Source organism: Nomascus leucogenys, chromosome 13 (genome assembly GCF_006542625.1).
Source record: "Nomascus leucogenys isolate Asia chromosome 13, Asia_NLE_v1, whole genome shotgun sequence".
Classification (NCBI taxonomy): Eukaryota; Metazoa; Chordata; class Mammalia; order Primates; family Hylobatidae; genus Nomascus; species Nomascus leucogenys.
The window spans coordinates 13,183,145-13,208,567 of NC_044393.1; the positions used below are offsets into that span (position 1 = coordinate 13,183,145).

The 25,423-nt window shown below is 40.8% G+C and overlaps 1 protein-coding gene and 1 pseudogene across 3 annotated transcripts in view; one reads left to right on the plus strand and one right to left on the minus strand.

Annotated features, from left to right (window-relative positions):
* ADNP (activity dependent neuroprotector homeobox) overlaps positions 1–25,423 on the plus strand; it is a 41,994-nt gene that overhangs the window by 945 nt on the left and 15,626 nt on the right. The window contains exon 2 of one of the 3 annotated variants that reach the window (XM_030826719.1): positions 1,677–1,851. The exons of the other annotated variants lie outside the window; for them this stretch is intronic. The gene's annotated coding sequence lies outside the window, so the exon portion shown is untranslated. The remainder of the gene's footprint in view (positions 1–1,676; positions 1,852–25,423) is intronic. 3 annotated transcript variants of the gene reach the window in all.
* LOC105740667 lies at positions 15,383–17,905 on the minus strand (annotated as a pseudogene).

A 25,423-nucleotide genomic window follows, 5' to 3' on the forward strand; every position in this document is an offset into this window, starting at 1 on the left:
AACCGAGCTTCTCCCATCCCTGGAACTAATCCCGTCCGTCCCCCACCCCAAAAGGAGCCCCCCCACGCACACCCCCATGCCTGGAACCAGCCTCCTGCCAGGTCTGCCCACCCTTACCTGGGGGAGGGGGGACGGGGTTGGGGGGGCGGGGAGCATGCATGGCATGGAGTGAAAGTCTTTGCCTCCCCTGTGCAATCCTTCCTCCCCAACCTGCCAGCTTCCCTCCTGTCCTGACCACAGTTCACCACCATCCTTTTTCCCCAATCTCAGCTGCCTGGTCAGCACCTCTTTCGAACATTCTGAGCTCCAACTTTGCAGTAAGGTGGTAGAAAATGGAAATCCAGAGAGCTGCAAAAAGATTTTCTTTTAATGTAATGAATGGGGAGTAGTTTTGTGAACACCCTCGTATTCACCTCTTCTTTCTTCTGGGCGGCCTGCCTGCTTTCCCCTCCCCCCCAACCTTGATCCCTGTCTGCTGGAAAAGGCGCGATTGCTTCTCTTCCTCTTCTGCCCAAGACCAAGACTCTAGGTCTGATATCCTTTTTAGCCACACACACACACACCCCACACACGAAGTCTTCTTAATCTTCTTGCTTTTACCAGTTCATCTGGACACTTCTTGCCATAACCCCATTTCACAGACAAAGGCTTAGGAGGGAAAAAGAACCAAACTGTTTCTGTGTTTGTCATGTTAATGATGTCCATCCCCACACACCCAGTTCCCATCCCTGATGCTTCTTGTGCCTGTGTCTTGAACCTTCAGAATGAAAAAAAAAAAAAATCTCTTGGATAGCTTGATACAGTTTCTTTAGAAATCTGCATTGTTGCTTCTGGTTTATGGCCATGGAGAAAATACCAGCCCCCACCCAAAATGCACCGCAGCCAAGTCGGCTAAAGGCTATGAGTGTTGGAGTCAGTAGGGGGCGCATTCTCTGCACTGGGTAAGGCTGCAGAGGGGGGAAGGGCCCCCAAGCTAGAACAGGATGTGCTTCACAGCGCCTTCTACAGACCATGGGAAAATGGGCCCAGCAAGACACACTCGCACTCTTAGTTGGTGAGCTGACAGCAACATGGCGAAGGATTAAGTGAGTCAAGAGCAGTGATTTTACTTATTTTAAAGAGCCCACCCTGCATTTTAGAAGTTTTCTCCTTTTACTTTTTCAAAACTGTTGGCCCCCAGTCCACATTTGTTCTTGACGAATCACCTTGGCACATCCTTGGTTCGGATTCCCTTCCTCTGGAGTTCTTCCACCTCAAGTTTTGAATGTGTCACCATATCTTTCCTAAGTCTGATGGTAAAGGAGAAGGTTTGAAACCTGAAAGTAACAGGTTTGGGGGCATAGCTGGTTAGCTCCCTTCTTCATAGGCCAAATCTTTCCAATTCCTTGAGAGTTAAAAATCATTCTTGAGAGATGTTGGATTAAGTGTGTAGATGGGTGTCATGATTTGCAAAGACTTGTTGGTAAATATCAAGCCCATGTTGGGTTCTTCATTGTCGAACTCAAGTGTTGATTGTAAAAATTTCGTTTCCCTCCAAATTTGGACTTGTAATTGCCATTCATTATCCCAGCAGCCAACCACCTTTACAAAAATGTTGATACCAGTCTTCTGTGAGCACCCATCTTCTTAGGGTGTGTTGATTTCCATAGATTTTACTCCTCTTGTTATTTCCATAGGTGTGAGATGCACAATGCGAAACCTAGGCCCCAGCTTTTACACCATGATGCGCAGGGTTGTACTTTTTGTACTGAACTGATAGGTGGCCTAGTGGTTATGCCCTGTACTACCATTTTGAGGATCTGGACTCCGTTTCCTGCCTTGCTCTTTGGACCACATTGTCAATTCACACCGGTGGGTATATTCGTTTTGGAGGGTGGGAACTGCAGCAACAGGGAAGCCAGAGACTTCCTCCTCCTTGGTCACCACCAAAACCAACACTTCCAAAATTTCAGCCTAGCCACATTCCTCAAGGAACCGGTTAGAGCTGGTTGCAGTGGTGGGTTCTGAACACTTATTAACATAAATTACTACAGCTTTTTAAAGAGAAATTTTTACAGATGCTAATATTGTAATCATTTGCATTCTACACCCCTTTGTATAAAGTATAAGTATTCAGTTACTATTACTTTGATAACCCAATCTCTAGAGTTGCTAAGCTTCTAAAAGCCTTAAATGTCTGATGAAAACATGCTTTTCCATGAACTTGTTCTTGCTACCAAAGATTGACAGTGGTTGATGTTTGTGGGTACCTTTAAGACTTTGTTACAAGTATGTTACATAAATACAGCAAGATAAGTTTATGGGGAACTGAATGGGGGTATTCTTTGATACCTAGTTAACCAGTTGGTGCTTAACAGGATAATTTTTCATTGGAGAATTGCTACCAAGTAACATTTTGGTGAGTGAAAAGGAGGCCCTTTGGTACAGGTATTTGACTAGAGACATTGCTTCTACAATTTCTTAGTCATTGTGAAAAACCACATATTTAAATGGGATTATTTAAATTTTTAAATACTGTATAGTATTTGTAGGCAGGTATAGTTTTTATCTTTATTTGGTGTTTTATATGCCGTTAAGTTCTGAAAATGAGCATGTAATTTGAAGACAACTTTTTTGAGGGAATGTTTGAAATGAAGTTTGTCGAGGGGCTTTTGTTTGATTTAGCAAATGAGATACAGTATTGAATGATGTCCTAAGTGGTAACAGCCATTTTCCCTTAAAGGAAAACTTGCTGTGAGCTCTTAGAAAGCATGTATTCTACAGTTTCAAAGGTTTCTTGGTTTTAACACTCAAAAAATAAGGTGAGGCCAGGTGAGGTGGCTCACGCCTGTAATCCCAAAACTTTGGGAGGCTGAGGCAGGAGGATCACTTGAGGCCAGAAGTTCAAGACCAGCTTGGGCAACATAATGAGACCCTGTCTCTACCAAAAAAAAAGTGAAACAATTGGGCTTGAAGACTGGAATTTATAGTAGGTAAACTATATACTTCATTAAAGTATAGTAAAAGGCTCAATTAACTAGAGAATGGGTATTCTGTTTAACTGAACTTTAAGTAAAAATTCCTTCTTTATCTTGGCCTTTGTTGAAAAATTTCCTGAGACTAGCTTATCAGGAGCTATATATTGAAACTAAACTCTTTGATTTTGGTTCTTATAGTCCCTGTATAGAAAATATAGGAGATTGGGCTGAAAATCTGTTAATGACCCTTGGCCCTTCCAACCTTGGAAGTCATTGATTTTATACATGCCCACTGTGAATTTGTTTTGCTTTGCTTAAGTTTATCTATTTCTCCTTATACCAGAGTGCAGGAAGAGTTTTAATACTATTTATAATAAAATAAGAACTTCACAACCTTGAACAGATTGTTTTGGTACCACTTGCAAGTAACCAACCAATAGGCTTTTATCAGGCAAAAATGGCTTATTATTTATATTTGATTATTAAAAGCATAGGTATATAAGGCATACTATGTGAAGTTGTTGCTTTCCTTGTAACTACTTACAAGTTTTGAAAGTATTAAAAAGTTAGTATTTTGAAAACTAAAATACTCAGCAGTTTATTGGTTGAATAAGATGATACTGGCTACAAATTTTATTTTGAAAATTGCAACTTAATAAGGAAGATAGCTGTTTTGTAAAGGAGAAAGTAGAGATTGATACTTCATAGGGTAAAAAAAAAAACTTCATTTGTGTTTCTTCTTTTGAGAATCATATATAAGTAACAAAATTGCATAAATTGTAATAGACCTAGGCCAGTTGATTTCATAATTGGGGTGTGTGTATGTATGTACACATACACATAAAATACATGTGGGTTTTCTAGAGCTGGAAATGATTGTCATGTTAAATACAGATGAAAAGTTCAAGTATCAGGTGTAGTTTGGGGAAAGTACATTTAGTTTTGAGATGTAGTTTGGGGACAATACATCTAAGTGTAGTAAAAAAAAAATACTAGAATTAAACTTTATATACATATTTTTTCCAAGTAACCCATTTAAATCTTAGTGAAATAAAGATTTTTAAAGTGATATGAAAGAAAAAAATTGGAAGTTTTTATTTTGCAACATTAGAAGCATTATTGTGGTTTACACCAAAGTACCCATGACTGTTGTGTAAATAAGCTACTTGTTCAACCTGGAGTTCCAAAGGACTTTTTAAAAGAGCATCATAAAGTCTGTTATGTCTTACATAACGTAAAATAACTTTCAGTGGGAGTTTAACCTTCATTCTCTTGCCTGAGAGGCATGTACATTAAGAGAAACATTGCTCCCCTATGTGTAAATAATTTAATTATAGTTGGATTCACAGAGCTTGACTTGTTATTAGCATTGTATAAACTTAAAGTTTTTCCTCTCCTAGTTTTTGTATGTTGTTTGTTTGACAGTCTTGCTCTGTCTCCCAGGCTGGGGTGCGGTGGCCCAATGTCGGCTCACTGCAACCTCTGCTTCCCGGGTTCAAGCGATTTTCCTGGCTCAGCCTCTGAGTGGCTGGGATTACAGGTGCCTGCCACAACGCTTGGTTAATTTTTGTATTTTTAGTAGAGATGGGGTTTTGCCATGTTGGCCAGGCTGGTCTTAAACTCCTGACCTCAGGTGATCCGCCTGCCTTGGCCTCCCCAAGTGCTGGGATTACAGGTGTGAGCCACAGCACCCAGCCCCTCTCCTAGTTTTGTAAGAGCTTGTGATAGTAACTGGAGTAAATGCCGTATTTTGCTGATGTACATTACTGCCAGTTAATACCTTTTATGTTGTTAGTTTGGAAACTCAGTGTTTGAAACTAGTATAAACCAAAGCCCCATGCTAATTAACTGAATTGATACTTTGAATGTAAAAGCTGTTTCTTGTTTTTACATTGGCACTTTCCACCTTGATTGTTGAGATACTTTATTGGATAAACCATCCATGCTTTGCCCATTGTGGGTGGCCATTGTGACTTCATGGTTTTTTGTTGTTTGTCTGATCCTGTTAATTAGAAAGTGAGGAGAGGACGATTGTGTTCCTTCATCCTCTCAGTGTATTAGTACTCCCTACACCTGCGTTACGTTATGACCTACCTTTGCGATCTGCCAGTTTTGGGGTCAGCTTAAGTGAGAATTCATATTCTGCTTCACTGGAATGAGAAGGCTCTCCTCACATATTATTATGCTTCTCAAGTTGGTATATATAAGCCAACTTGATTATGTAGTGTGTGTGTGTGCGTGTGTGTGTGTGTGTGTAGGAAGTCACAGATAAAAATTGAGCCAACTGTGGAAAGTGACAGTTTTGATTGCAGGGCACACGTTTTTATTTCTAATCAATGAAAAATGCAAAATTCATATTACTGTTTTAGTCCTGGGTCCTGTCATTTCTGTGTATTAATTCAGTCCTCTGCCTTAAGGAGTTCCCTGAGATTTCACTCACAAGCTTTGGTATTATTGATCTCTACCTTGGTTCCGAGGCAGCAGCTAGAGAAAGCCTGGAACCTCTCAAAAATTTCAGCAGTGTTCTAGAAATAAAGATTTAGAAAATAAGAGGAAAGCATAGACAACGTTGGATAGAGTTTACAAAGGGAAGGCTGTTCTGAATATATGCCACAGTTTTAGATTTAAGTTAAAGATTTAATTTAAAAGCATACACATAATCTAAAAGAGTCATGCATTGTTTGACCAGCTGTTAGAATTAAAAATGAATCTGCATATCCTAATACCCTCTTCAGTAAGGGTATAGATTTGTAATTGAGTCACTTAGCTGTGGGTTGTGTTTATATGTCACTTCTCATGTGACTGTGATGACTTTAATAAGGATGTGCTGTTTAAGTGTAAAGGCCCCCTTGCTGGCCTTTATGGTATTATAGTATTGATGGCTTGTCCGTTTTATTTTCCAAGCAGTTTATAAACTATTCCCAATTTTCTCAGGACTATCCTTGTTTCACAAGTAGGGAAATCAAGGCACTACCACATACAATGATGAAATGAGCCACAGAATATGTCTGGGCTGGTTCCCAGGCCTGTGCTTGCAACACAGGCCTTTATGGTGCTCTTGTAAGTTGTTTGGCTAATGGGGGCTCACATGAATGCTTCCCATTTCACAGTGAGGTTTTATGCTTCCATGTGAGCTTAAACCCAAGGATCCCAGTGGCGTCTACATGTAAAGAAGCTAGCCACACCCGCAGCAGAGAGAGTATGGGTGTAAATTGTGCAAGTGGCAGTTAATTGGAGTAGCATATTTCTGCTTTGAAGTTAACTGTATATGGATCTAAAAAGAAACTTTGTTTATGTTCCCTTTTCCCAGTTTTTTAGTTTAAGACAGTCTCTCCTGAGCAGTTATTTTTTTTTTAGATAATTGCTGGCTTTTACCCTTTCTTTTTCTGAATCCTTCATGCTCCATTTAAGAGCTTGTGGAAACCTGTGCTTCAGTTGACAATCTGTAAAGCTCTGCTCTTCTGGTGGAAGCTCGTGACTTGAGAACCTTTTGAGTGGTCTCTTTTGAGGAACTCCTGTCTAGTGGAAATATGGTGAAATTTATTAAAATTTTAAATTCTGATTATAAATTTAGGTTGACAGAATCCTTGCTCTTGTGAAAGAAGTGAGCTGAGACTGGGAGTATCCAAATGCAAGAAGTGCTCAGAATCCTGCTTCAAGATCAGTTACACTTAAAAACAGCAACAAGAGGATGGGTGCGGTGGCTCACACCTCTAATCCCAGCACTTTGGGAGGCCAAGGCTGGTGGGTCACCTGAGGTCAGGAGTTCGAGACCAGCCTGGCCAACATGGTGAAACCGCGTCTCTACTAAAAATACAAAAATTATCCTGGTGTGGTGGCACTCACATGTAGTCTCAGCTACGTGGAAGGCTGAGGCAGGAGAATCACTTGAACCCGGGAGGCGGAGGTTGCAGTGAGCCAAGATGGTACCACTGCACTCCAGCCTGGGCGACAGAGTGAGACTCTGTCTCAAAAAAAATAAATAAATAAAAAACAGCAACAAAAAAATGCAAATAAAACTTCTCTGAGGAAAGTGTGAAAAATTGAGCCATCAAGTGGCAAAACCTTGTACAAGAATGCTTTTGAAAAGCTACCTTTGGTGAAGCCTTGATCCTGGGAAATGGCTTAGAAAAACTTGAGAACATAGTTTAAAATAAATTATTCTGTTAAGAATGGTGAAAGAAATATATTTCCTATTGTGGGAAATTATTTCTGAGTAGTTTTGGTAGAGCATAAAAATGTATTATTAGGGGATCAAAATAACGTTTTATGTCATTTAGATACAAAGACTTGGCATGCTTCTGAAATAATTTATAAATGGACATATCTGCGTGTCCTCTTGTGGTGGTGTGATACATACTGGTTTTCATCCACCACAGTTCCTGGCTCATAACACCCAAAAGCCCATTACCGTGTTTTGTTATAGGGTGCGATAGGTCTCAGAAAATAATCTCTGGCCTTCTCCTGCTCTCCTTACACGTGTCCCAAGGCAAGATTCTAATCTTTACCCAGCTTTCTGATTGTAGGTCTTGAGATCCTCCCTAGAGAGAGGGTGTTGGCCCTATACCCCAGGGAAGGAAAGTAAGGATTCCTACATGAAGCTTTTATAAAAACCCAGGAGGGGCCAGGTACAGTGGCTTACGCCTGTAATCCCAGCACTTTGGGAGGCAGGGGGTGGGCGTATCACAAGTTTAGGAGTTTGAGACCAGCCCAGCCATCGTGGTGAAACCCCATCTCTACTAAAAATACAAAAAAAATTAGCTGGGCTTAGTGGTGGGGGCCTATAATCCAGCTGCTCAGGAGGCTGAGGCAGGAGAATTGCTTGAACCTGGGAGGCAGAGGTTGCAGTGAGCCGAGATTGCACCACTGCACTCCAGCCTGGGGGACAGAGACTCCGTCTTAAAAAAAAAAAAAAAAGCAGGACTGGGTTCAGAGAGCTTCCAGATAGTTGAACACACCTGGAGGGTGGCGCCTGCAGAGAGGGTATGGAAGCCCAGTGCCCTTATGCGTTTCTTTATCCGTATTTTTTATAATAAACCGGTAAACATAAGTGTTTCCCCAAGTTTTGTGAGATGCTTCAGCAAATTAATAGAACTCAAGGAAGGGGTCTTGGCAACCCCAGCTTGAAGCGTCAGTCAGAAGTTCTGGAGGCCCAGACTTACAGTTGGAGTCTGAAGAAGGAGAGAGCAGTCTTGGCGACTGAGCCCCCATCTTGTAGAATATGACACTGTATCCAGGTAGACAGTGTCAGAACCGAATTAGAGGATACTCAGCTGGTGTCTGCTGCTTGGGAAAAAAACCCCACACGTTTGGTCACAGAAGACGACTTCACGACTTCTGTGTGGTGTGAGGGCAGAGGAAAGACACAGTTTGAGAGTTTTCCCCTAAAGCACCCCTTAAGGGCTACTTGTGAATTATTTCCCTTTTTCACATTGATCTTAAGCCAGATTGTCCACTTACAGTGACAGCAAGTGGCTGTATGCCTGTGGAGTTCTTATGTAGGCAGTGGAGTGCTAGACTCACTCTTTATGCTGTGTCCCTGCCTTGCTGCAATACCTGTTTAGAGTGAAGTAAACTGGGAAGTGTTCCTCACCTCACACTCTCCCTAAATCTAAATTGGTGTATTATAAAGTATAAAGTATCCTCAGTCTGTTTTTCTTGTTTAAGTCAGTCTGTGTTTCTTGTTTAAGTACTGAGGCATCTTCCCCCGCTTTCAAATACAATTTTAGGTGAACTCTTAAATTGATGAAGGGTCAGGGGGCCAGACCTCTGGCTGCCCAGCTTTCACCTTGTCCCTCAGGCATCATCTTCCCTATATTTGTATATATATCTTAAACTCTTAGAGGAGTTCAGCCTGAAAACAACTGGTTCTACTGGTGTACTGGAAAATCTGGTGGTCACTGCTAGAATTCTTGCCTGAAATCTGAATACGGAAAGTATCAGGATAAGCAGCAACACAGGTAGCAGTTTTCTAGTTGTGGGCACCAGTCTTGTAGTCTGAAAATCTTCCTAAAAGACCAGTGACTCCACATATTTTTTAAAACATAAGATATGCAAAATCTAGATGACACCTTTATGTTTCTACATAACTGTAAGTCACCTGGGTTTATTTAAGATAGTTGCAGATGTTCAGTTGCCTAAATATTTTAAGTGTCACTGAGCTTATAGAGTTAATAATATGCTAACCTGAGTATGAATGGCTCACACAGATGTAAAATATTGTAGAAAAACACTACTGTGCATGATACATTGTAACGTGTACAGGAACAGATGTTGTTATGGCAACCACATCTGATTCTCAGTCATAATAGTTTGAGCTTTTTGGAGAGGTTATGCCCTGGTGTGAACTCAGAATTTTCAGTGATTATTTTAGTATCTCATCTGGTTTAAGGTAGTAATGGTAACTGACTTAAGCGTTAACTTGCATCATCTCATTTAATCCTTCTGACATTTAAACAATGAGATAGTGTCCTTCTGCTTATGCCATAAGAAAACAGACCTCTAGAGGTTAAATAACATGTTTAGGATCACAAAGGTGGTAAGTGGCAGAGCAAGGATTTAAATACAGATCTGTCCAACTGCAGGGTGGACCACTGCATCTTTATTTTCTAGCAAAGAAAAGCTTTACTGTGCTATGTCACCCTACCTCTTGTTAAGTGGGTTTAAGTTATAAGGTACAAATTTTTTACATATGGCCGATAGGTAAGTTTTTGTCCAGGAAAATAGTATTATTAGCACAAATTTTGACTTAGGCTATAAGCTTCACCTGTGAACCTTTTCTTTTCCCCTCGTTTTACTATACCCCAGTATCCTATTATCTCATACCTAAGGCAGTGATGGTTTCTCAGACCTCTTAGATTGAGAAGATGTGGCATGGGTGTAAGCTCCCTCAGGTAATTCTGAGGGTTGGGTAAGTCTGGTATCTACTCTTTTACCTAGTTGACTTCCTCCGGGCCTTTTTTTTTTTTTTTTTTTTTAAATGGAGTCCAGGCTGGAGTGCAGTGGCGCGATCTCAACCTCTGCCTCTTGGACTCGAGAAATTCTCCTGCCTTGGCCTCCCGAGTAGCTGGGATTACAGGCGCCGGCCACCACACCCAGCTAATTTTTTGTATTTTTAGTAGAGATGGGTTTCACCATGTTGGTCAGGCTTGTCTCAAACTCCTGACCTCAAGTGATCTGCCTGCCTTGGCCTCCCAAAGTGCTGGGATCACAGGCGTGAGCCACTGCACCTGGCCCTCTGGACCTTTCTTAATGGGACCTACTGAATACAACCAGATTAATGCTTTTTTTCTTTCTTTCTTTCTTTCTTTTTTTTTTTTTTTTGGAGGTAGAGTCTCGCTGTGTTGCCCAGGCTGGAGTACAGTGACTGCAACCACCGCCTCCCGGATTCAAGCAATTTTTCTGCCTCAGCGTCCTGAGTAGCTGGGACTGCAGGCGCACACCACCACGCCCGGCTAATTTTTGTATTTTTAGTAGAGACGGGGTTTCACCATATTGGCCAGGCTGGTCTCGAGCTCTTGACTTTGTGATCTGCCCATCTTGGCCTCCCAAAGTGCTGGGATTTCAGGCATGAGCCACCACGCCCAGCCTGGATTAATCCTCTTAAAGTGCCATTAGAATCATGTCCCTTCTGTACTTCATTATCTGCAACATCTCCTTGGTGCCTGCCAGACATGGCAGCAGACTCCAGCTTCACATTCAAGATCCCCATCCCATCCTCACCCTGCCTTTCCAATCATGTCATTCCTTGTTACTCAGAAGCTTGACATAGCAACCATTCTGACTCAGTGGAGTTGAGCAAGGAGTTCCTAGAACACCTTGCTTTCCGGCCTCTGGAACTGCGCCAGAAGTCTTTTGCAGTAAATGCAGATTCTCCATCTAAGTTAATGGCCCCAACTCAGCAGCTGTTGCCACCCTCCCTGCTGAGAATGAAGCAAACATGAAGCCTCCTAGAATTTAGTTTGTGACACATCTGATACATCGCCTGTTTTACTGCAAATATTTATTGGATGTCATATCTAAGCCTTTTCTAGGCAGAGATTCATTCATTCAGTCTGCATTTATTGAGTGCCTGCTTTGTTCTAGCCATTGACATAGATGTTAGAGATACAGCAGGGAAAAAAACCAAAGTTCCAGGGTCTCCCTTTGTAACGCAGGCTGGAGTATCGTGGCACCATCATAGCTGACTGCAACTCAAGCCATTCTCCCACCTCAGCCTCCCAAGTAGCTGGGACTATAGGCATGCACCACCACACCTGGCTTTATATATATGTATATACAAATATACATATATATGTATATTTTTTTTTTCAGGCTGGTCTTGAACTCTGGGCTCAAGCAGTCCTCCCACCTCAGCCTTCCAAAGTGCTGGGAGCTGTGAGCCACACCTGTGAGATGGCACCCTTGTCCTGCTGCATATTTTAAGGGTTCTGTTTAGTCCATAAATTGAGGTCAGGAAAATGAACGTGCTGAAAGATAATATGTAATGATAATAATTTGTAGACATAAATGCCAGCCGTATCTGTTAACTATTTCAGGTCATATTTTACTAAATCTCTGAGATCACCTGTGATGAACTTTTAAAATAAATAAAACTTTTAAGTCACAGTGTGATTATAATTTTTGTATAATTGGTAGGTAATTGATGAACCAGGCTGTTTATTTACCATTAGATTGTTGGTTTGCTATTAATGAACTACACCAGCATGAGAGAAAACAAAACTTCCTTAAAGTGCTAAAATTAAATTTTTCATCATTCTGTTACCTTTCAAAAGCTTTCCATTTCATTTTTCCCAGGACCTCTCCTCTTGCTCTTCTACTTTTGTAGCGGAAACTTAAGGTAATTTGGAATTTTAACATATGGGAATTCTCTGAAGATCTTTTCTCTACTACCACATGCTCAAGTTTGCAAAACAAAGTAGTTGAATGTCTCACTGAAGTAACCCAACTGTATTAAATCTATTAGTTAAGGCAGAGTGAATCAGGGCCTTCATTGCCAAAAGTAATATAATATCCTGTTCCTGGCCTCTTGGAGTGGAGCAGATTTGCCAATAACGTGAACTCTCTGCCATTTTTTTCTTTAAGTACTTAAAGATTTTGGGGCCACCTAGGTTCCATTAATGTATTACCACTCATATTAAATGATTATAGTGTTAAAAATGGTCTGGAAATTTGTGTAGACCTTCAAAATGCTGTGTTACATCCACGGTTTGTTCTAGAGGTTCTGTCCTTTTCTGGGGAATATTAACAAATGCTTAATATTCACATTTTGGTAAAGAGACCCATCAGTGATAAATGCCCCTGATTTTGAACCCAGGCTACCCTGCTGTTGAAATTATAAGCAGACTTTGTCTGCTTCCCTAATCAATACTGCGCCTTAAATTTCCCAGTAGCCACTTTAAAAAAAAAAGAATGTGTTTATTTTTAATTGTTGTAAAGTATACTTAAACTTTACCATTTTAGTCTTTTTTAACCTTGCAGAACTGAAACTCTATACCTGTTAAACAATAACTCCTCTTTCCTTCCTTTACCCAGCCCCTGGCAACCACTATTTTACTTTTTTGTTCCTATGAATTTGTTTATTCTAAGTACCTCATGAGTGGAATCATATAATATTTGGCCTTTTGTGATTGATTTTATTCACTTAGTATAATGTTTTCAAGATTCATGTTGGAACATGTGTCGGTACTTTATTCTTTTTCATGGCTGAATCATATCCCATTATGTGGATATGACCACATTTCATTTATCATCAGTTGATTTCAGTTGTTCCTATTTTGGGGGTATTATGAATAATACTGCTGAGAACATTAATACACAAGTTTATGCGTGGTCCTGTGTTCCTGCTTCCCAATTGCTTATGTAACTTTTTGGACTTTTACTGTTCTCCCAGTTTGACTGGAGCCTGGAGGTAGTTGAGAACAGACCAGCCTCCTACCAACTCCCTCCTTTCAGAAAAAGGAAGCCTGTAGTTTCCCAAGGGACTTTCAGAGGAACATGCTTAGAGTATTCGCAATGGGAAGATAATAAAGGGGAGACATAGGATACATCTGTTTTTTGAAAAGCTGGCCTGTTATTTAAGGATACCAAGGTTGTGGTTTTCATTTTACGAGATATTACCATTATGATTTGGATAGAAAGAGATTCTTCAGATTTGACTATCTAGTGACTCTTGGCCTCCATGGTGATGGTAAGAGTGATTTAAGACAAGTGTCCTTAGAGCTGAATTATTCTCTGGATGTGATGGAATCATCTGACTGACTTGAGATACGTACACATTCTTAATCTCTGTGTTACTGCTTCAGCTGGTTTGGCTGAGCCTTTTAATTTTTGAAGACCATTTCAACCTTGGGTATTGAAGTTCTGACACTTTTCGGATATACGTAGGGAACATGCTGCTGTTTCTTTTTAGTGAATGCCAGAGATAAGAGTTTGGTCTGCTTGGGTAGTGAGAGGAGTGCTGCATCTCAGGTCTGGAGGGTGGCCTTGAGACCCAGCTCGCTCATGGGCAAGCAGTTGCTTCACCTCAGCTGCTAATTTGTAAGATGAGAAGAGTTTAGATTAGGCAACTCCTAGGTTCTTTCAGTGATTCGGAGTGCTGCTGTTTCATAACAGATTTCAGTTGATGGTGTGATTTGGAAGATGAATCTCAATCTTTTGACTTTCCTAAGGCCTGTACTGGACATTTGTTTTTTAGTTTTTGGTTTTGTTTTGTTTTTCCCCCTCATTTCAGAAACAGAATGCTTGTGTTCCTGCAATTGAGGAGACACTGAAGACTGGTGATTGTTACTTAGATTCCATCCAGACTATCTCTTTCCTCACCAGCTGAACAAGCTAATTCTGAAAAGGCACTGCATATTTTTAAAAATATTTTTTATGTCATATGTATGAAGTGGATGCCACTGACACAAATGTACTTTTCAGGAGCATTAATTGAAAAATAATGTCCAGAATTAGAGTAGTATTGTCTCACTCGACCATCTCCTGAACATGTCACATCCGAGTAACAGTTTATCCAGCGAACTAGGGAGACTGACAAGCTGGAGCTTATCCTTTGGAGAGTGGCCTGTGAGATCACGGAAGGAATGGTGAGAAGACCTGATCCTGGTTAACTGGGAGAAGAGGGGCATGTCTTAAAGTTTTGAAAGGCTGTCATGTGACTAGGGAATTTATAGCCTAACTGAGAGCTATGGGCAGGTTACACAGCATTGTAAAGCATAAACTTGTGAACAGAAGCTGTCCAGTGTGGAATGAGCTGCCTGGTGGGATTTTGTGCCCCCTCTTACTTAAGGTAATCAGGCAACAGTCTTTTAGAGCATCTTTTTTTTTGTAGAAAGGATTCACACATGTTGATGGAAAGTGACAAAAAATATTACTTTGACTAAACATTTTTGTAAAGAATGCTATATTTAGATAAATACCATCTTTCGCCTTGCATAAATTTACACTCCCAACTAAAGAAATAGTTACAAACAATATAAAGAATAATTGATAACAGTTAAAAACTTGAAGAAAATCATTGTTTATTTTTGGAGGCAGTTTTGTATTTGGTTATCTTTTATTATCAAACTGGGAGAATAGTGAAAGTCCAATGAAGTTAGTAAGAATAGAAGAATACAGAAACTGGTTACATTTCCTGCCTGCTTCTTATCTTTATTAAGAGTGTTATAATATGATTATCCTAGGCAATATAATTGATGTTCATTATTCAGATTTAGCTTTCAGTACATACGTGTCATCATTTGCAAAGTAGTTTTCTTTCTAATCTTCCTGGTTCTCCAACTCCCTCACCCCCCTTTTTAGCCTCAGTATTACTGTACATTTTCTAATAAGCTTAAGGAAAGAGGGTACTAAACTTTATTTTCTTACCTCTCTCTTGCTGCACAGTTTTATCTGCTAATCCAGAAGAACATTCTGCCCCTGGATAGTCAGAATTACATGTTTTGTGGATTGCGGGGGAGGGGAGGAAAAGGAGGAGGCATCAGAGCTGCCTTTCTATGAAGAGTTTCCGGCATCTGGAAGCTCTTTTGCCCAAGCTTACAGGAGAATGGAAATCAGCTACCTCTGTTCAGGGCGGTGTATTTTAGAAAAAGATAGAGTGGGGTGATTGTTTCCAGACTGGCTTTAGGCTCTCAGTCTTAAAGCTGTATAAGATTAATTTTTTAAAATACAAATATATAAACCTTTTTGCAACTGGTTTGATTTAAATGTAGGGCTTAATGGCACATGTAAAGCAAATAAAATATGTTCACTACTTCAGATGCCAATCCTAAAATAGGAACAATAAGGGCTTATTGGCTATAAGAAGAAATAGGGTTTTACTGTGACCACAGTTTTTGACTCAATGAGTGATATAGACAGGTATTAAATATGTTGCTGAGGTAAAGGCAGGAAGGAAAGAAAATGCATAAATACCAGAATGATGTTTTTTTCTTTCAACATTTTATTTTTTAGTTTCTGAAATACAAATCAGAATACATTTTGTTACATAACCATTTTAGCAAGCTTGACATTTTTTCAATATAAGGTGACTCGATATAGGTACTTTAAAACTTCCTTTTTAAAAAACCATACGTTTTATCTTGGCAAATAGCTCATCAAAAAAAATACACGCGTACATGGAAAGTTGTTTTTCATTATTTTAGGGCACAACCCCCAACTTAAAATTTGGTCCACTGAAATATGTAAATATTCCTCCTATCACAAAAATAAAATCTCATGGTTGGGGGAAAAAACAAATGTTTGGCATAGGCCTGAGTGAGCTTGAAAAACAAGTTAGGATGTTTAACTGTATGGAAGAACATCACGGAGTCCACCTAGAACCATCTAGCAGAACGACTAGCCTGTTGCTATTGGAGCTATTCTGTTTCAGAGACTGATACAAGGCGCATGCTCGGAGGTTGCTGAAGATTAACAACAGCCACGGAATCACTTACTCAGAATTAGCTGAAATTCAGTATACAAGAATATGTGACAACAGTAGAACAGTCAACAGTTACTCAGTGCCCAGAAAGCAAGCTGTAAGTTTAGAACAAGAACCTCAGCAGGAACAATAGTCAACATATTTATAAGACTTTGAAGGTGAGGAAACATTTGTAGATGATGTCCTGTGCCCAAGTACATTAGTTTTCCAGGACACTGGGGACAGCATCACAACATAGAAAGTAAGAAGAAATCCAAGCTGTTTAACCTTCTACCATTCTCTTGAGTATTAAACCCAGGCCACCTTTGGCCACTTGCAGGGTTTCTTTTCTTCTTTATTCTCTATGTAAATATTGCTCCTTGGGACACCAGCAGTTTTGCTTCTTCCACTCTTATCACAGGCTACGTGTGGAGGAGTATTACCCTCAGTGTCTTGGATGTTTGTGGATGCTTTGTAATACAGAAGGATATGAATCATCTTGAAGTTACCCTTGGCTGTGGCCTGGTGCTTTGCTCATAATGATCCTTAACCATCTGGATTAGCCCCACCTTCTAATAACATGAGAGCAATCTCATGCCTGTTTTTGGAAGCTGCATGATGCAGGGGAGTAGAGCCATTTGGATTGACAGCATTCACTTGTGCACCTTTTCCCAGAAGTGCTTTTACAGCCTCATTCTGGCCAGCACAAACAGCAGTCTGAAGAGGAGACCAATCTCACATAGTCTTTATCATTTACTGGCACTCCAAGTTGAAACAAAAATCCAACAATTTATGTATGTCTGGCTGAGCATGCCCAGTGCAATGCACTTCTGTCCTGGTCAGTTCTTATAGCCAGGGGTTTATTGGCCAGAATCCTCTCCTTCACCTCCTCCAGCTTCCCTCTGTAGGCCAAGTTGCAGACCATAAGGTTAGACACACACCCCTCTGTTTTGCTTTCCCAGGATTGATGTTTTCTTTCTGATTAGTTTTTATCTTAACGGGTACTAAATGTTTCTACAGAGACATAACAAAATCTGTTCTTTAAATAAATAAAAGTATCATCACAGGTAGGGTAGCAGTTAACTGATGCTTTGATTCTGTTCATGAGAATCAAATGCTTGTCCCTCTTAGAAAATTGCCAGCATAACTTAATATTTTTTAGTTAGATCATTGGTTTAAGGAAACTTCAAAAATCTTACTCTTAAACCCCAGTGGGGGTTATAAGATATATATAAAAATTCTTGCATCAGCGTCAATTGGAGTAATTTAAATATCAAGGATCTGAAGTTCTTACATAGTAACTTGGGTAGATGTTATCAAAAAATGAAATTGTGTATATTGTAGTAGCCTGATTGTCTTCCTAATTTTTATTAACTTGGAAAATACAGCTACCTTTTTTTTTTTTTGACACAGAGTCTCACTCTGTTGCCCAGGCTGGAGTGCAGTGGCGTGATCTCTGCTCACTGCAACCCCCACCTTCTAGGTTCAAACGATTCTCAGGCCTCAGCCTCCCAAATAGCTGGGATTACAGGTATGTGCCACCATGCCCAGCTAATTTTATTGTATTTTTAGTAGAGATGGGGTTTCGCCATATTGGCCAGGCTGGTCGCGAACTCCTGGCCTCAAGTGATCGCCCACCTTGGCCTCCCAAAGTGCTGGGATTACAGACATGAGCCATGGCGCCCATCCTGACAGCTGCCGTTTTCTTCACTAGTAATAGCATCATTCCTAGCCCTTGATTCCACACTCTTCTCTTCTCCCAACCCCAGGTAAAAGATAATCCCAGAGAGACTGTGTTTTTCTTTACAACTTCAGGGTAGAAATATTTTTTAAAAAATCACAGTGTGAACTTTATTTCCTGATCCTTTAGGTTTACTGTGGATTCCCTATCACTTCATACTTTGATCAGACTAATATTATTTGGTGAAGATTTTCAGTAAACTATCAGAATTGTGCTGTAGCCATCAAACTTCATGCTTTGGTTTGATTGCCCACTAGGCCCAGATTCTACATTTCAGTAACCTGCCACTTTTGCATAAATTTGCATCATGGGCTTAGTTTAGATTAGTGACTATTTCGTGGAGGTACTTGGGGGCAGGGGACCTTTTTTTCTCTCTTTCAACCTGAGCACCTCTAGTTTTTATCTTTTTTATATTTCACCTAAGATTCCTGTGGAAACGGGTTTCACAGCTTTTAAAAATAAAAAGTTTGAAGCTAGGCGCAGTGGCTCACACCTGTAATCCCAGCACTTTGGGAGGCCAAGGCAGGCAGATCACTTGAGGTCAGGAGTTCGAGACCAACCTGGCCAACATGCTGAAACCCCATCTCTACTAAAAATATTAAAAAATTAGCCCAGCCGGGTGGCGCGTGCCTGTAATCCCAGCTACTCGAGAGGCTGAGGTGGGAGAATCGCTGGAACCTGGGAGGCAGAGGTTGCAGTGAGCTGAGATTGTGCTACTGTGCTGCAGCGTGGGTAACAGAGGGAGACTCCCGTCTTAAAAAAAATAAGGTTTGAAAATCACTAGTTTAGGCTAAGTGCAGCCTATGTTTAGGTGTTAACCAGGAAGAAGTAACGATCCTTGTGTAGCTCTCAGTGCAATATTAGATATGCTTTTCTTAGTGGAAATGAAAGCTTTGCATTCACTAGTGTAACTGATACATTAGTCATCACTTTGGGATATGTTCAGGTTTTGGTTCCCCAACATTATAAAGTAGCAAAGCTACACCTGCAGTTGAAGGAAAGTAGGACACACTATGACACACTAGATTCTCACTTGGAGTAGTTTAAAATATAATTTAGACAAGTTGGACTTAGAGGCTAGCTTTTTCTTCTGGCTTATCTGTGCCTGTTCAGAGGTAGCTGGGTTGTCTTTTGCTTATCTAAAACAGGTTTATCTTTTTGTTTGTATTGTCTTTGTTTTGTTTTACTTTCAGATGATACTAGTAAATGCTTTTCTGCTTTTTTTCTGCCCCTAAAAATACAGACTATATGGTGCCATCCTTGATGTGGTAGCTCTGCAGAACTACCATAGACAAGCTCCACTAATTCTTGGTGTGCCAGATCCTGCAGACCTTACCTTGAGCCTGCTAAACTGGGACTGTCATCTGTTGGGTGATGCCATTGCACTCCAGCCTGGGCAACAAGAGTGAAACTGTCTCAGAAAAAAAAGAAAGAAAGAAAGAAAAGAAATCTGGGCTTTTAGTGTATCCATCACCCAAATAATGTACAAGGACACCTTTTTCAGTCAGTGTTGCTAGGAAAATTGGATTGCCATAGTGCAGAAGAATGAAACTAGACCCCTATCTCTCTCTCACTGTATACAGAAATCAACTCAAGATAGAAAAAAGACTCAAAAGTGAGACCTGAAACTAGGGAAACCTGGGGAAAACTCTCAGGGACATTGGTTTAGGCAAAGACCTCAAAAGCACAAGCAACAAAACCGAAAATAGATGGGACTTAAACTGAAAACGTTTCTGCACAGATACCTATATCATGCATATGGTTTTAATTTATCTGTAGTCTAGAGCCTAGATGAATCTCAGATTTTCATTCCAGCTGTCTGACTCTTTGTAAGAAAGCACATGAATAGGATTTGGGCCTGGATTAGTAAAACGTTAATGTTTGGGCCCTAATCAGTAGATGTGGGTATAATTTGCAAAGACTAATAGGAATGAGTATGGCTAGTTCACTCAACAGTGGTAGTCTCCAAAATTGAATGTTGGCTGGGCACGGTGGCCCATGCCTGTAATCCCAACACTTTGCGAGGCCGAGGTGGGAAGATCACTTGAGCTCAAGAGTTGGAGACCAGCCTGGGCAGCATAGGGAGGACCCCTATTAAATTTTTTTAAATAATTAGCTGAATGTGGTGGCACGTACCTCTAGTCTCATCTACTTGTAAGGCTGAGGCAGAAGGATTGCTTGAGCCCAGAGAATTGAGGCTGCAGTGAGCTGTGATCATACCACTGCACTCCAGCCTGGGTAACACAGAGTGAGACCCTTTCTCAAAAATAATAATTGAATGTTTACATGTAGTTCATCAGATGGCATGTGCTTACCAAAAAGCTAGTTACTCTCTATTTATTTATTTAGAGGCAGGGCGTTAATCTGTCACCGAGGCTGGAGTGCAGTGGCACGATCATTGCTCACTGCAGTCTTGAACTCCTGGGCTCAAGTGATCCTCCCACCTCAGCCCCCTGTATATCTAGGACCACAGGTCCACACCCATGCTTTCTTATAGAAACTTAGGTCTTGCTGTGTTGCTGAGTCTGGTCTCGAACTCGGCCCCCTAACATGCTGGGATTATGGGTGTGAGAGATTGCACCCACACCTAGTTACTTGCAGTCGTAAATAAAACACTTGCAAATGTTAATTCTGTTATTAATAGGTCATTGAGCTTTCTCTGAATTCTTCTAGAATTTAGGGTGTTTAACTCTTTTCATACAGTGTTTTTTGTTTTTCTACTTGATGAAATCGGAGCCAGAGCATTTTTTAGAGTAACTTTCATCTTACAAACTCCTATTCTTTCTACTAGACCCAGTTCACAAGTGTAATTATTTTGCATAAATACCCTATCTTCCCTCTTAATTATTCACTTTCTCTTCTGTGTCCCCCTGCCCAGTCGGTCTGTCAAGACTTTTGGTTGTGAGTGACATGAACTTAGCTTAGGCAGAAACGATAATGTGTTTGTTTATATATTGGAAAAGGCTGGCATAGGCAAGTGTTGTTCTTCAGGCACAGCTGGATTGAGGACCTTAAACAATATCAATAGGAATTGTTCCCTTTGCTTCCTTCATGTCATGGCAGGTCCCAACTCTCCTTTTCAGCGCCACTGTCATCCCTGCTTGGGGGACATGTCCAACTCTACTGGTCATTATCTTACATAGATGAAATATTCTTAACTAGTCAAACTGAGTCATGTATACTCTGCTCTGCTGGAAAAGCGACTTTCTGTCTTCCATCAATCGTGGCAGAGGCGTTTCCAAGAGGAGGCTGGGCAGGCAAAAACAAGTGTCTAAACCCTACTGACTGAGGGCTGGCTATGTGTATTCTAGGCTGGAAGAAATGGACTGTTGAAGGGGAAGAACCATGTCTTACTCATCTCTCTATTCCTAGCACAGTTGAGTGGCTAAGTGCAAGTGCTGTGAAAATGATTGTCTAACAGATGAACAATATATGGGTTTGTTAAATTGGATATTTTCCCTTTTTATGTCATGAGCTGAAAGGTTTGGCTGAAGGGAGCTAGTTCTCCTTGGTATTGGAATAATGATGCTCATCTGATTTTTTGAGACAGAGTTTTACTCTTGTTGCCCACAGGCTGGAGTGCAATGGTGCGATTTCGGCTCACCACAACCTCCGCCTTTGGGGTTCAAGCAATTTTCCTGCCTCAGCCTCCCTAGTAGCTAGGATTACAGACATGCGCCACCACGCCCAGCTAATTTTGTATTTTTAGCAGAGACGGGGTTTCTCCATGTTGGTCAGGCTACTCTCCTGAGCTCAGGCGATCCGCCCGCCTCGGCCTCCCAAAATGCTGGGATTATAGGCGTGAGCCACCACGCCTGGCAAATTTTTTTTTTTTAATGGCCATCTGATAAGGAGGCAAAAGAGAAAGGATTAGCTACCAAGAGGCAAATATGGGGAGGCCATACACCCATCCTTCCGCACGTCAAAACCCATCTCTGGGACAATTTTTGGCATTAGTGTTAAGGTTTCTTTATCCCTAAGAGTAATAATTATCTATATTTTAGTTTTTAGCTCTCTTTACATTCAAAAGTGAGGAAAGGGCCCTGAATTTCAGGCAGAGACAATTTCTTATCTATTCTGTTCCCACCCCTCAGTTACTTAAGTATGGATCCCTTGTCCAGATTTGTAAAGGAGAATCAAATAGATAACTTTTTTTTTTCTTTTTTTGGAGACAGAGTCTTGCTGTGTCGCCCAGGCTGGAGTGCAGTGGCTCGATCTCGGCTCACTGCAAGCTCCGCCTCCTGGGTTCACACCATTCTCCTATCTCAGCCTCCCGAGTAGCTGGGACTACAGGTGCCCACCACCACGCCCAGCTAATTTTTTGTGTTTTTAGTAGAGACGGGGTTTCACCATGTTAGCCAGGATGGTCTCGATCTCCTGACCTCGTGATCTGCCTGCCTTGGCCTCCCAAAGTGCTGGGATTACAGGCGTGAGCCACCGCACCCAGCCTAGGTAACATTAATGAACCCAGGAGCCAGCTGTTGATTTGAACTTACGTTTCTTAACAGCAAGCAGTAGACGCAAAGAAACATAGGGTCATTCTGTTCTTTTTCTTATCACCCCTAATGAGTGACTGATAGAGTTTGGTTGAAACTTTTTTCCAAAGAATTGTTTGGCTTGTTATAGTTCAAACAGCTCACAAGAAAGGGTAACAGTGTCCCCCTTCTGGGATGGGGAGCTGCGTGGCTGGAGGGATAAGAGTGAGAAGGAAGCCTTCTTTGCTTATATTTCTGAATTGTGTGCTTGTTTTATCTACTGAGAAAAGTATTTAAAGCAAAAAAACGCAGAAAAATCTTTGCAAATGCTTTTGAAGGTGCCAGTGCATATGACTGTTACTTCAGCTGCAAATGGAGAAAATCTTAGAGAAATGATCTCCATGAACAAATGCATGGAGGGCACACTTTGTTCTGGAGAAAGGGAGATTATGGAATTTCCAAGGTTATTAGGAATGTCAGAAATATGCATATGAAGAGCATTATAATTTTTACACTGAAAGATGTAGAATGTTCTGACTTAACGTGAACAGATTCCTGGCCAGGCATGGTGGCGCACACCTGTAATCCCAGCACTTTGGGAGGCCAAAGTCAGCAGATCGCTTGAGCTCAGGAGTTCAGGACCAGCTTGGGCAACATGGCAACACCCCATCTCTACAAAAAAAAAAATATATATATATATAGATATATATATATATCTATCCAGGCGTCTAGGTAGTGTGCACCTGTAGTCCCAGCTGCCTGGTGGGGCTGAGGTGGGAAGATGACTTGTGCCCAGGAAGTTGAGGCTGAGGCTGCAGTGAGCTATGATTGCACCACTACACTCCAGCCTGGATGAAAAGTGGAACCCTGGCCAGGCGCAGTGGCTCATGCCTGTAATCCCAGCACTTTGGGAGGCTGAGGCAGGTGGATCACCTGAGGTCAGGAGTTTGAGAACAGCCTGGCCAACATGGTGAAGAATGCCGGGCGTGGTGGCTGTAATCCCAGCACTTTGGGAGGCTGAGATGGGTGGATCACGAGGTCAGGAGATCAAGACCATCCTGGCTAAACGGTGAAACCCCATCTCTACTAAAAATACAAAAAATTAGCCGGGCATGGTGGCGGCATCTGTAGTCCCAGCTACTCGGGAGGCTGAGGCAGAAGTATGTTGTGAACCTGGGAGGCGGAGCTTGCAGTGAGCCAAGATCGTGACACTGCACTCCAGCCTGGGTGACAGAGTGAGACTGTCTCAAAAAAGAAAAGTGGAACCCTGTCTCAAAAAAATACAGATTCCTCCTAGTTGCCAAGCCTACAGCAAAATAACATTTTTTGATACAGCATTTGCCAGTAAGCAGTGTCACTGCTTTATTTATAAGCCTTTTAAATTCAAAATAGATAAGTAAACCCAACACCAACTCTATGGCTGAAATACCGCTTTTTATAAATTACAAGTTTCTTACAACTAAGTTCCCTTATGGGCATACTCAAACTTTTTCAGAAAAAAATACCTACCAGGCAGTGAGATGCTTCATCTTAATGTCTTAAACCGACTTTTTAAGCTGTGAGTAGGCACTTAGGAGAATGGGTTTTTCTTTCCCCCAAGCTGCCGCTTGATTCTTTTTTATGTTTTCTATAGACTAATGACCCCAGTGGTGGTTGCATTTCCAAATCTTTATGTCTTTTTTTTTCTGAGATTGTTGAGCCACTCATCCAGGAGGCAGGGAAACCATTAATGGCTGGCTTCTGGACACATCTGTTACGAAGTGTGAAGCAGAGTTAGGAAGTTCCCAAAGAACTGAATTTTGGCCCGTAGAGAGTTTATGAAATGAACAAAGAAACAAGATGTCTCTTCCCAGTCTTAGGTATCTGTGGGCATTCATTTTAATACCTGGTTTCTTCAGAATTAGCCTGTGACACTTTTCTGTATTTCTGAAATATTTTTCTAGCATGTGCTTCTCTCTAAAAGACCTGGTTTGTAGTAGCTGTGTTTGTTTTTTGTTTGTCTGTTTTTGAGACGGAATCTCGCTCTGTCGCTAGGCTGGAGTGCAGTGGTGCAATCTTGGCTCGCTGCAACCTCTGCCTCCTGGGTTCAAGCGATTCTCCTGCCTCAGCCTTCCGAGTAGCTGGGATTACAAGCATGTGCCACTACGTCCAGCTAATTTTTTGTGTTTTTAGTAGAGAAGGGTTTCACCACGTTGGCCAGGCTGGTCTCGATCTCTTGACCTCGTGATCTGCCCTCCTCGGCCTCCCAAAGTGTTGGGATTACAGGCGTGAGCCACCATGCCCAGCGTGTAGTAACTGCTTTAAATTAAGCAAGTGATAAAGAATTTGCTGGTTTTAAGCCACCACAAAAGATGGTTTAAAACAATTTAGCAATAAAATTTGGACAAAAAATAATTGATTTGGTCTTAATTTATATCAGAAGTGACTTCTAAGTCTGTAGTTGGCTTCACAATATGCAGATTATTAGCATAGCAGAGAGGGCAGGGGACATCATAGTCATTGCTTCATAGTGAGCAGCAATTCTATCTTGAGTATGATAAGGCCCAGAAGGTTTTTTTGAAATACTTTTTATTTTGGGCCCCAATTAGACTTTGGTGCTTCATATAGAATATTTTGAGACTTCTAAGTTACAGTAACATACCCAATTTCAAAATTTCTAGGGATTACTCTTTGATTTTGGTAGATTTCACTCTCTCCTTTTACTTTCCATTTTTTATAGTTAATGTTGATTTTGGATTAGAATAATAAATGAGGCAGCATTTTATTACATTTGGATTAGTTGACTTGCCATTTACAGATGATATTGGTATTACAGAGTAACAGCCTTTATTAATTAGAAAACTGGATTTGCATATATTAAATTTTAATTCCTGGTGCTTTGCCTTTTGTTTTTGCTGTTTCGGGTTTTAGAACTACTTTATATCCTGCGAAATTATGTTAGATTTGGATTATTAAATTGGTAAATTTTTACCATATTATGGGAAGCATTTACGATCTCATTAGAAACCATACATATTCTCAACTGCCCAAGTTTACTGATTTTATTTTCTCATTAAAGACAAACTTTTGTTTTAAGGAACTTGGGAAAGTTGATATGAATTTCTAATTTAATGTATTAGGTCATTAAAATAATTTTTGAGTTCCCTTACACACATACAGGCTTTTCATTTTTTCAAAAGGATCCTCCTTAAAGTCTGTAACAGTTAACATTTTTGAGTACCTTTGCCCAGGTATATCGCAGGCAGGGGTGGAGTGGGGGCATGCGTTGGTCGAGTCACATATCATTACTGTATTTAGTTGGAGGAGTATACAGATACTTAAGGTTTTTGGTTTTTGTTTGTTTTGTTTT